The sequence below is a fragment of the Arachis ipaensis genome, chromosome B9 (genome assembly GCF_059453495.1).
Source record: "Arachis ipaensis isolate K30076 ecotype BB chromosome B9, ASM5945349v1, whole genome shotgun sequence".
NCBI classification, from domain to species: domain Eukaryota; kingdom Viridiplantae; phylum Streptophyta; class Magnoliopsida; order Fabales; family Fabaceae; genus Arachis; species Arachis ipaensis.
The window spans coordinates 118,182,232-118,191,818 of NC_142444.1; the positions used below are offsets into that span (position 1 = coordinate 118,182,232).

Genomic DNA, 9,587 nt, shown 5'->3' on the forward strand with positions numbered 1-9,587 from the left:
AGGGACAAGCAAGCTTTAAGTTTGGTGTTGTGATGCCAGGGCATTTTGGCCAGTTTCACTGACCTTTTCTTTACTGTTTTAGGGTAGTTTCATGCATTTTCTTAGGAAATAAGCAAGTTTTGGGGTAGAATTTTACTTACATCTTGATTCAAGCAAACATGGTGCACTTTACATGATTTCATGAGAATTATGCATGAATTTAGTGACAAATTGGATGATGCATGTCTCATGATGTGGATTAGAACTTTGATGCACTTTATTGCTTGATTTCAGGACAAAGGAAGCAAGAAAGAACCACGTTAGCAGCCACGTTAGTCTCACTAACATGACTACTAACGTGGAATGGGAGCTAGCTTGCAACGTTAATGAGAAAAGTAATCGCCAATAACGTCCTCGAAGCCATCATAGCCCACGTTAAGAGTCACGTTAACTAAGTTAACGTGAACTCTAACGTGGAAGAAGAAAGTGGAGCCAACGTTAGTGACACTCACCTTTGTCACTAACGTTGGACCAAGCTCATATTGGCCACGTTAAGGGCCACGTTAACTTAGTTAACGTGGACTCTAACGTTGGGAAGCAAAAGAATGGCCAACGTTAGCGACACTCACCTTTGTCACTAACGTTGGACTAAGCCACTTTGAGCCACGTTAACTTAGTTAACGTGGAAGCTAACGTGGAGAAAGCAAATAATCGCCAACGTTAGTGACACTCACCTTTGTCACTAACGTTGGAATGAGCCGCAATGAGCCACTATGAGCCACGTTAACTCCCACGTTAACTTAGTTAACATGGAAGCTAACGTGGAGAAAAGGATGATGAGCCAACGTTAGTGACACTCGCCTTTGTCACTAACGTTGGAGATGGCTATCATCACCACGTTAGTGACAAAGGTAAGTGTCACTAACGTTCTCGAAGGATTGGCAAGCTTACGTTAAGAGCCACGTTAACTAAGTTAACGTGGACTCTAACGTAGGGGGAAGGGAGGACTCTCAACGTTATTGGAAAAGGTGAGTCCCAATAACGTGTGCGAAGGACCTAGAGGCAACGTTAGTGGTCACGTTGGTGCCACTAACGTTGAAGTTAACGTGAATCATCCCTGGGTTAGGAACGTTAGTGAAAAAGGTGATTGTCACTAACGTTCTCGAACCCACACTCTCACTTAACGTTAACGCCACTAACGTCCTGAGCTAAATACCCTGCCTACTTCACACTTTCTCTCTGCAAGTAAAGCTAAGCCCACTGAAGAGGATAACTGCTTCAAACTCAAGATCCAAAGGCCCATATCCAAGACTTGAAGAACCAACTAGAAGATCAGAAGAGTAGTATATATAGGGGTAGTTTTGAATTAGAAGAGGAGCTTTTGGGGGAGTTGGAAATTTGAGAACTACTTTCTGTATAATTTTACTTTCTCTGCACTTCTAGTTTATTTTTCAGAATGTATCTTCCATCTTTGTTTTCCATTTCCAGAGCTATGAACAACTAAACCCCCTTCATTGGGTTAGGGAGCTCTATTGTAATTTGATGGATCAATATTAGTTTTCATTATTCTTCTTCTATCTTTTCTCTTGATTTTACTAGAAAGCTTTCAATCTTCATCCAATTGGGTAGTTATCTTAGAAAAGAAGCTATTCATACTTGGATCTCTTCTGAACCTTGGAAGAGGAATGAAGAGATCATGCTAGAAATGCTTTCTCATGTTGGACCAAATTGGGGTTGGAAGGATATGGTGACTATAATTCTACCAACACTTGATTTGGGAATGCATGTGGTATAATTAGTGACCATACTTCATCTCTTCTCATGAGCAATTGACCAAGGAATTGGCTATTGATCAAGATTTGAGAGATTGAATTACAAGGAATTGTAATTCAATCACTTAAGATTGCCAAGGAGATCAATGAACGCATTGATTGAGGAAGAGATGAAAATGAACTTGATCCGGAGAATGCAACATCTCCTAAACCCAATGAATTCCCCATTCTGATCTTACCCATTCTTTTTAATTTCTGCAATTTACTTTTATGAGCATCTTCCCCATTCCCATTTACAATCCTGCAATTTACTTTCTGCCATTTATTTTCAACTCTTTACTTCCAGCATTTCATTTTCTGCTATTTACTTTCCCGCCATTTAATTTCCTGCAACTCTCAAACCAAATTCTGCTTAGCTCAACTAGAACATTCTTCCAATTAAAGTTTCTTGACCAATCAATCCCTGTGGGATTCGACCTCACTCTATTATGAGTTTTTACTTGACGACAATTCGGTATACTTGCCGAAGGAAAATTGTTGAGAGACAAGTTTCCGTGCATCAGTAGGTCTTGAAAAAAAAATTAATAGTAGAAATGAATGTATAACAGAGTTTCTGTTAAGAATGATTAATAGGGATAAGTTGATATCTATGTCCGAATTGCTTCCATGGGAAGAAGATAGAGGGTCTGTGGTCAAATACCTTGGTAAGTGGTGCGCAGAAATCGTGACGGTTCCATTCCTTGGTAACGGCACTAAAAACTCAATATGCACGTTCATAATCTTAGTTCTTTGTCACAACTTATCACAACTAACCAGCAAGTGCACTGGGTCGTCCAAGTAATAAACCTTACGTGAGTAAGGGTCGATCCCACGGAGATTGTCGGCTTGAAGAAAGCTATGGTCACCTTGTAAATCTATGTCAGGCGGATTCAATTGATTATGGAGATTTAGTAATTAAAAGATAAATAAACTATAAAATAAAGATAGTGATACTTATGTAATTCATTGGTGAGAATTTCAGATAAGCGTATGGAGATGCGTTCGTTCCTCCTGAACCTCTGCTTTCCTATTGTCTTCATCCAATCATTCATACTCCTTTCTATGGCAAGCTGTATGTTAGGCATCACCATTGTCAATGGCTACATCCTATCCTCTCAGTGAAAATGGTCCAATGCACTGTCACTGCATGGCTAATCATCTGTCGGTTCTCGATCATACTGGAATAGGATCCATTGATCCTTTTGCGTCTGTCACTACGCCCAGCACTCGCGAGTTTGAAGCTCGTTGCAGCCATCCCTTCCCAGATCCTACTCGGAATACCACAGACAAGGTTTAGACTTTCCGGATCTCAAGAATGGCCGTCCATGGATTCTAACTTATACCACGAAGATTCTGATTAAGGAATCCCAGAGATACTCATTCAATCTAAGGTAAAACGGAAGTGGTTGTCAGGCACGCGTTCATAGGTTGGGAATGATGATGACTGTCACGATCATCACATTCATATTGAAGTGCGAATGAATATCTTAGAATCGGAATAAGATTGAATTGAATAGAAAAATGATAGTACTTTGTATTAATTCATGAGGAACAGCAGAGCTCCATACCTTAATATATGGTGTGTAGAAACTCTACCGTTGAAAATACATAAGTGGTAATGGAGTTCACTGGTCTCAGCCCCAGAGGGGAACCAGAGTCACCAAGACTAAAATGATCCGAAGATATAAATACAATAGTAAAAAGTCCTATTTATGCTAAACTAGTTACTAGGGTTTACAGAAATGAGTAATTGATGCAGAAATCCACTTCCGGGGCCCACTTGGTGTGTGTTAGGGCTGAGCATTGAGCGTTACACGTGTAGAGGCTTCTCTTGGAGTTGAACGCCAGTTTGTAACCTGTTTCTGGCGTTTAACTCCACTTTGCAACCTGTTTCTGGCGTTTAACTCCAGAATGCAGCATGGAACTGGCGTTGAACGCCAGTTTGCGTCATCTAAACTCGGGCAAAGTTTGAACTATTATATATTGCTAGAAAGCCCTGGATATCTACTTTCTAACGCAATTGAGAGCGCGCCATTTGGAGTTCTGTAGCTCCAGAAAATCCACTTTGAGTGAAGGGAGGTCAGAATCCAGCAGCATCTGCAGTCCTTCTTCAACCTCTGAATCTGATTTTTGCTCAAGTCCCTCAATTAGGGTTTAGGGTTTAGTAAAGTCCAAAAATGTAATTTTTATTTAAAAACTAATAAAAATATACTAAAAACTAACTAAATTGTACTGAAAACTATGTAAAAACAATGCCAAAAAGCGTATAAACTCATCACAACACCAAACTTAAATTGTTGCTTGTCCCCAAGAAACTGAAAATCAAATAGGATAAAAAGAAGAGAATATACTATAAATTCCAAAATATCAATGAAACTTAGCTCCAATTTAGATGAGCGGGACTAGTAGCTTTTTGCCTCTGAACAGTTTTGGCATCTCACTTTATCCTTTGAAGTTCAGAATGATTGGCATCTATAAGAACTTAGAATTCAGATAGTGTTATTGATTCTCCTAGTTCAGTATGTTGATTCTTGAACACAGCTACTTTATGAGTCTTGGCCGTGGCCCTAAGCACTTTGTTTTTCAGTATTACCACCGGATACATAAATGCCACAGACACATAACTGGGTAAACCTTTTCAGATTGTGACTCAGCTTTGCTAAAGTCCCCAATTAGAGGTGTCCAGGATTCTTAAGCAAACTCTGTTTTCACTTTGAACCTTGACTTTAACCGTTCAGTCTCAAGTTTTCACTTGACACCTTCACACCACAAGCACATGGTTAGGGACAGCTTGGTTTAGCCGCTTAGGCCAGGGTTTTATTCCTTTATGCCCTCCTATCCACTGATGCTCAAAGCCTTGGATCCTTTTTATTACCCTTGCCTTTTGGTTTTAAGGGCTATTGGCTTTTTGCTCTTGCCTTTTGGTTTAAAGAGCTTTTGGCTTTTTCTGCTTGCTTTTTCTTTTTCTTTTTTTTTGCCATTTTCTTTTCTCTCTTTTTTTTTTTCGCAAGCTCTTCTATTTTCACTGCTTTTTCTTGCTTCAAGAATCATTTTTATGATTTTTCAGATTATCAAATAACATTTCTCCTTTTTCCTTATTCTTCAAGAGCCAACATATTTAACATTCATAAACAACAACTTCAAAAGACATATGCACTATTCAAGCATTCATTCAGAAAACAAAAAGTATTGTCACCACATCAAAATAATTAAACTAGTTTCAAGGATGAATTCGAAATCCTGTACTTATTGTTCTTTTGTTTTCAAAACAGTTTTCATTTAAGAGAGGTGATGGAGTCATAGGACATTCATAGCTTTAAGACATAGACACTTAAACATTAATGATCATATAGTAAAGACACAAACATATTTAAACATGAAGCACGGAAACCGAAAACAGAAAATAAATAGACAAGGAGATTAAGGAATGAGTCCACCTTAGTGAGGATGGTGTCTTCCTCTTCTTGAAGAACCAATGGTGCCTTTGAGCTCCTCTATGTCTCTTCCTTGCCTTTGTTGCTCCTCCCTCATGGCTCTTTGATCTTCTCTAATCTCATGGAGGATGATGGAGTGCTCTTGGTGCTCCACCCTTAGTTGTCCCATATTGGAACTTAATTCTCCTAGGAAAGTGTTGATTTGCTCCCAATAATTTTGTGGAGGAAAGTGCATCCCCTGAGGCATCTCAGGGATTTCATGGTGGGGAATTTCCTCATGCTCTTACTGAGGTCCATGATCTCTTATTTGCTCCATCCTTTTCTTAGTGATGGGCTTGTCCTCTTCAATGAGGATGTCTCCCTCTATGTCAATTCCAGCCGAATTGCAGAGGTGGCATATGAGGTGAGGAAAGGCTAATCTTGCCCAAGTAGAGGACTTGTCAGCCACCTTGTAAAGTTCTTGAGGTATAATCTCATGAACTTCCACCTCCTCTCCAATCATGATACTATGGATCATGATGGCTCGGTCTATAGTAACTTCAGACCGGTTACTAGTAGGAATGATTGAGCGTTGAATGAACTCAAACCACCCCCTAGCCACTGGTTTGAGGTCATGCCTTCTTAATTGAACCGGCTTACCTCTTGAGTCAATTTTTCATTGAGCTCCTTCCTCACATATGTCTATGAGGACTTGGTCCAACCTTTGATCAAAGTTGACCCTTCTTGTGTAGGGGCGTGCGTTCTCTTCCATCATTGGCAAGTTGAACGCCAGCCTTACATTTTCGGGACTGAAATCTAAGTATTTCCCCCGAACCATGGTAAGCCAATGCTTTGGATTCGGGTTCACACTTTGATCATGGTTCCTAGTGATCCATGCATTTGCATAAAACTCTTGAACTATTAGGATCCCGACTTGTTGAATGGGGTTGGTGAGAACTTCCTAACCTCTTCTTTGGATCTCAAGTCGGATCTCCGGATACTCATTCTTTTTGAGCTTGAAAGGAACCTCAGGGATCACTTTCTTCTTGGCCACAACTTCATAGAAGTGGTCTTGATGGACCTTTGAGATGAATCTCTCCATCTCTTATGACTCAGAGGTGGAAGCAATTGCCTTCCCTTTCCTCTTTCTAGAGGATTCTCTGGCCTTAGGTGCCATAAATGGTTATGGAAAAACAAAAAGCTATGCTTTTACCACACCAAACTTAAAATGTTTGCTCGTCTCCGAGCAAAAGAAGAAAGAAAGTAGTAGAAGAAGAAGAAAAATGGAGGAGATGGGGGAAGAAGATGTATTTGGCCAAGGAGAAGAAGAGAGGGTTGTGTTGTGTGAAAATGAAGAAGGAGTGAGGGGTTTATATAGGAGTGAGGGGGGTGTAGGGTTCGGCCATTAGGGTTGGGTTTGGGAGAGAAATTAGTTTGAATTTTGAAGGTAGGTGGGGTTTATGGGGAAGAGAGGATGGATGTGAGTGGTGAAGAGGTGATTGGAAAGAGTGATTGAGGTGATTGGTGAAGGGTATTTGGGGAAGAGAGTTATGAAAAGGTGTGAAGAGGAGAGAAGAAAAAGTGGGGATCCTGTGGGGTCCACAGATCCGGAGGGGATCCTGTGGGGTCCACAGATCCTGAGGGGATCCAGTGGGTTCCAGGGATCAAGTGGGGTCAAGGACTTAACATCCCTGCTCCAATTAGGCGTGTAAAACACCCTTGCTGTGCAATCCTGGCGTTTAACGCCAGACTGCTGCCTATTTCTGGCGTTAAACACCCAAATGTAGCTTGTTTCTGGCATTTAACGCCAGGCAGATGCTTGTTTCTGGCGTTAAATGCCAGCTTGGTGCCTGTTTCTAGCGTTAAACGCCAGACAGATGCTTATTTCTGGCATTAAACGCCAGACTGCTCTCCTCCAAGGTGTGCTGTTTTTAAAGCTATTTTTCATTCTATTTTTTTTATTTTTCAGTAGTTTTTGTGACTTCACATGATCATCAACCTAATAAAACACGAAATAACAAAAAGAAAATAAAATAGATATGATTAAATAACATTGGGTTGCCTCCCAATAAGCACTTCTTTAACACCAATAGCTTGACAGTGAGCTCTCATGGAGCCTCACAGATAATCAAAGCAAGGTTAGAACCTCCCAACACCACACTTAGAGTTTGACTGTGGGAGCTTTGGTTGACTCTGCAGTGAGAGGAGCTTTTCATGCTTCCTCTCCATGGTTACAGAAAGAGATCCTTGAGTTTCAAACACAAGGTTGTCCTCATTCAGTTGAAGGACCAACTCTCCTCTATCCACATCAATCATAGCTCTTGTTGTGGCTAGGAAGGGTCTTCCAAGGATGATTGATTCATCCTCTTCCTTCCCAGTGTCTAGGATTATGAAATCAGCAGGAATGTAAGGGCCTTCAACCTTTACTAACACGTCCTCTACTTGTCCATAAGCCTGTTTTCTTGAGTTGTCTGCCATCTCTAATGAGATTCTGGCAGCTTGTACCTCAAAGATCCCAAGTTTCTCCATTATAGAGAGTGGCATTAAGTTTACTCCTGACCCCAGGTCACACAGAGCCTTCTCAAAGGTCATGGTGCCTATGGTACAGGGTATTAAGAATTTGCCTAGATCCTGTTTCTTTTGAGGTAATTTCTGCCTATCCAATGCATTCAGTTCATTGGTGAGCAAGGGAGGTTCATCTTCCCAAGTCTCATTACCAAATAATTTAGCATTCAGCTTCATGATTACACCAAGGTACTTAGCAACTTGCTCTTCAGTAATGTCTTCATCCTCTTCAGAGGAAGAAAACTCATCAGAGCTCATGAAGGGCAGAAGGAGGTTCAATGGAATCTCTATGGTCTCTAGATGAGCCTCAGATTCCTTTGGTTCCTCAAAAGGATACTCCTTATTGGTCACTGGACGTCCGAGGAAGTCTTCCTCACTAGGATTCACGTCCTCCTCTTCCCTTGTAGGTTCGGCCATGATGGTCAAATCAATGGCCTTGCACTCTCTCTTTGGATTCTCTTCTGTATTGCTTGGGAGAGTACTAGGAGGAGTTTCAGTGACTCTTTTACTCAGCTGGCCCACTTGTGCCTCCAAATTTCTAATGGAGGACCTTGTTTCATTCATGAAACATACAGTGGCCTTAGATAGATCAGAGACTATATTTGCTAAGCTAGATGGATTCTGCTCAGAATTCTCTGTCTGTTGCTGAGTGGATGATGGGAAAGGCTTGCTATTGCCAAACCTGTTTCTTCCACCATTATTAAAACCTTGTTGAGGCTTTTGTTGATCCTTCCATGAGAAATTTGGATGATTTCTCCATGAGGGATTATAGGTGTTTCCATAGGGTTCACTCATGTAATTCACCTCTGCTATTGTAGGGTTCTCAGGATCATAAGCTTCTTCTTCAAAAGATGCCTCTTTAGTACTGTTGGATGATTCTTTCAATCCATTTAGACTCTGAGAGATCATATTGACTTGCTGAGTCAATATTTTATTCTGAGCCAATATGGCATTCAAAGTATCAATTTCAAGAACTCTCTTCCTTTGAGGTGTCCCATTACTTACAGGATTCCTTTCAGAAGTGTACATGAACTGGTTATTTGCAACCATCTCAATGAGTTCCTGAGCTTCTGTAGGCATTTTCTTTAGGTGAATGGATCCACCTGCAGAATGGTCCAATGACATCTTTGATAATTCAGACAGACCATCATAGAATATATCCAGGATGGTCCATTCTGAAAGCATGTTAGAAGGACACTTTTTGGTCAGTTCCTTGTATCTCTCCCAAGCTTCATAGAGAGATTCACCTTCCTTTTGTCTGAAGGTTTGAACATCCACTCTAAGCTTACTAAGCTTTTGAGGAGGAAAGAACTTGGCTAAGAAAGGCGTGACCAGCTTATCTCAAGAGTTCAGGCTATCCTTAGGTTGAGAGTCCAACCATATTCTAGCTCTGTCTCTTACAGCAAACGGGAAAAGTATGAGCCTGTAGACCTCGGGATCAACCCCATTGGTCTTAACAGTATCACAGATCTGCAAGAATTCAGTTAAGAACTGAAAAGGATCTTCTGATGGAAGTCCATAAAACTTGCAGTTCTGTTGCATCAGAGAAACTAATTGAGGTTTCAGCTCAAAGTTGTTTGCTCCAATGGCAGGGATTGAGATGCTTCTTCCATGTAAATTGGAATTAGGTGCAGTAAAGTCACCAAGCATCTTCCTTGCATTGTTATTATTTTCGGCCATGTCTCCTTCTTTTTCAAAATTTTCAGTCAGATTTTCTCCAGAGAGTTGTGCTTTAGCTTCCCTTAGCTTCCTCTTCAGAGTCCTTTTAGGTTCAGGATCAGCTTCAACAAGAATGTTCTTATCCTTGTTCCTGCTCATA

The 9,587-nt window shown here is 40.8% G+C and overlaps 1 non-coding gene across 1 annotated transcript; it reads left to right on the forward strand.

Moving 5' to 3' along the window:
* Positions 1-8,947: 8,947 nt before the first annotated feature.
* LOC148546076 (small nucleolar RNA R71) lies at positions 8,948-9,055 on the forward strand. The gene has a single exon (XR_015900331.1). It is a non-coding gene; the product is annotated as a small nucleolar RNA R71 (small nucleolar RNA).
* Positions 9,056-9,587: the final 532 nt, after the last annotated feature.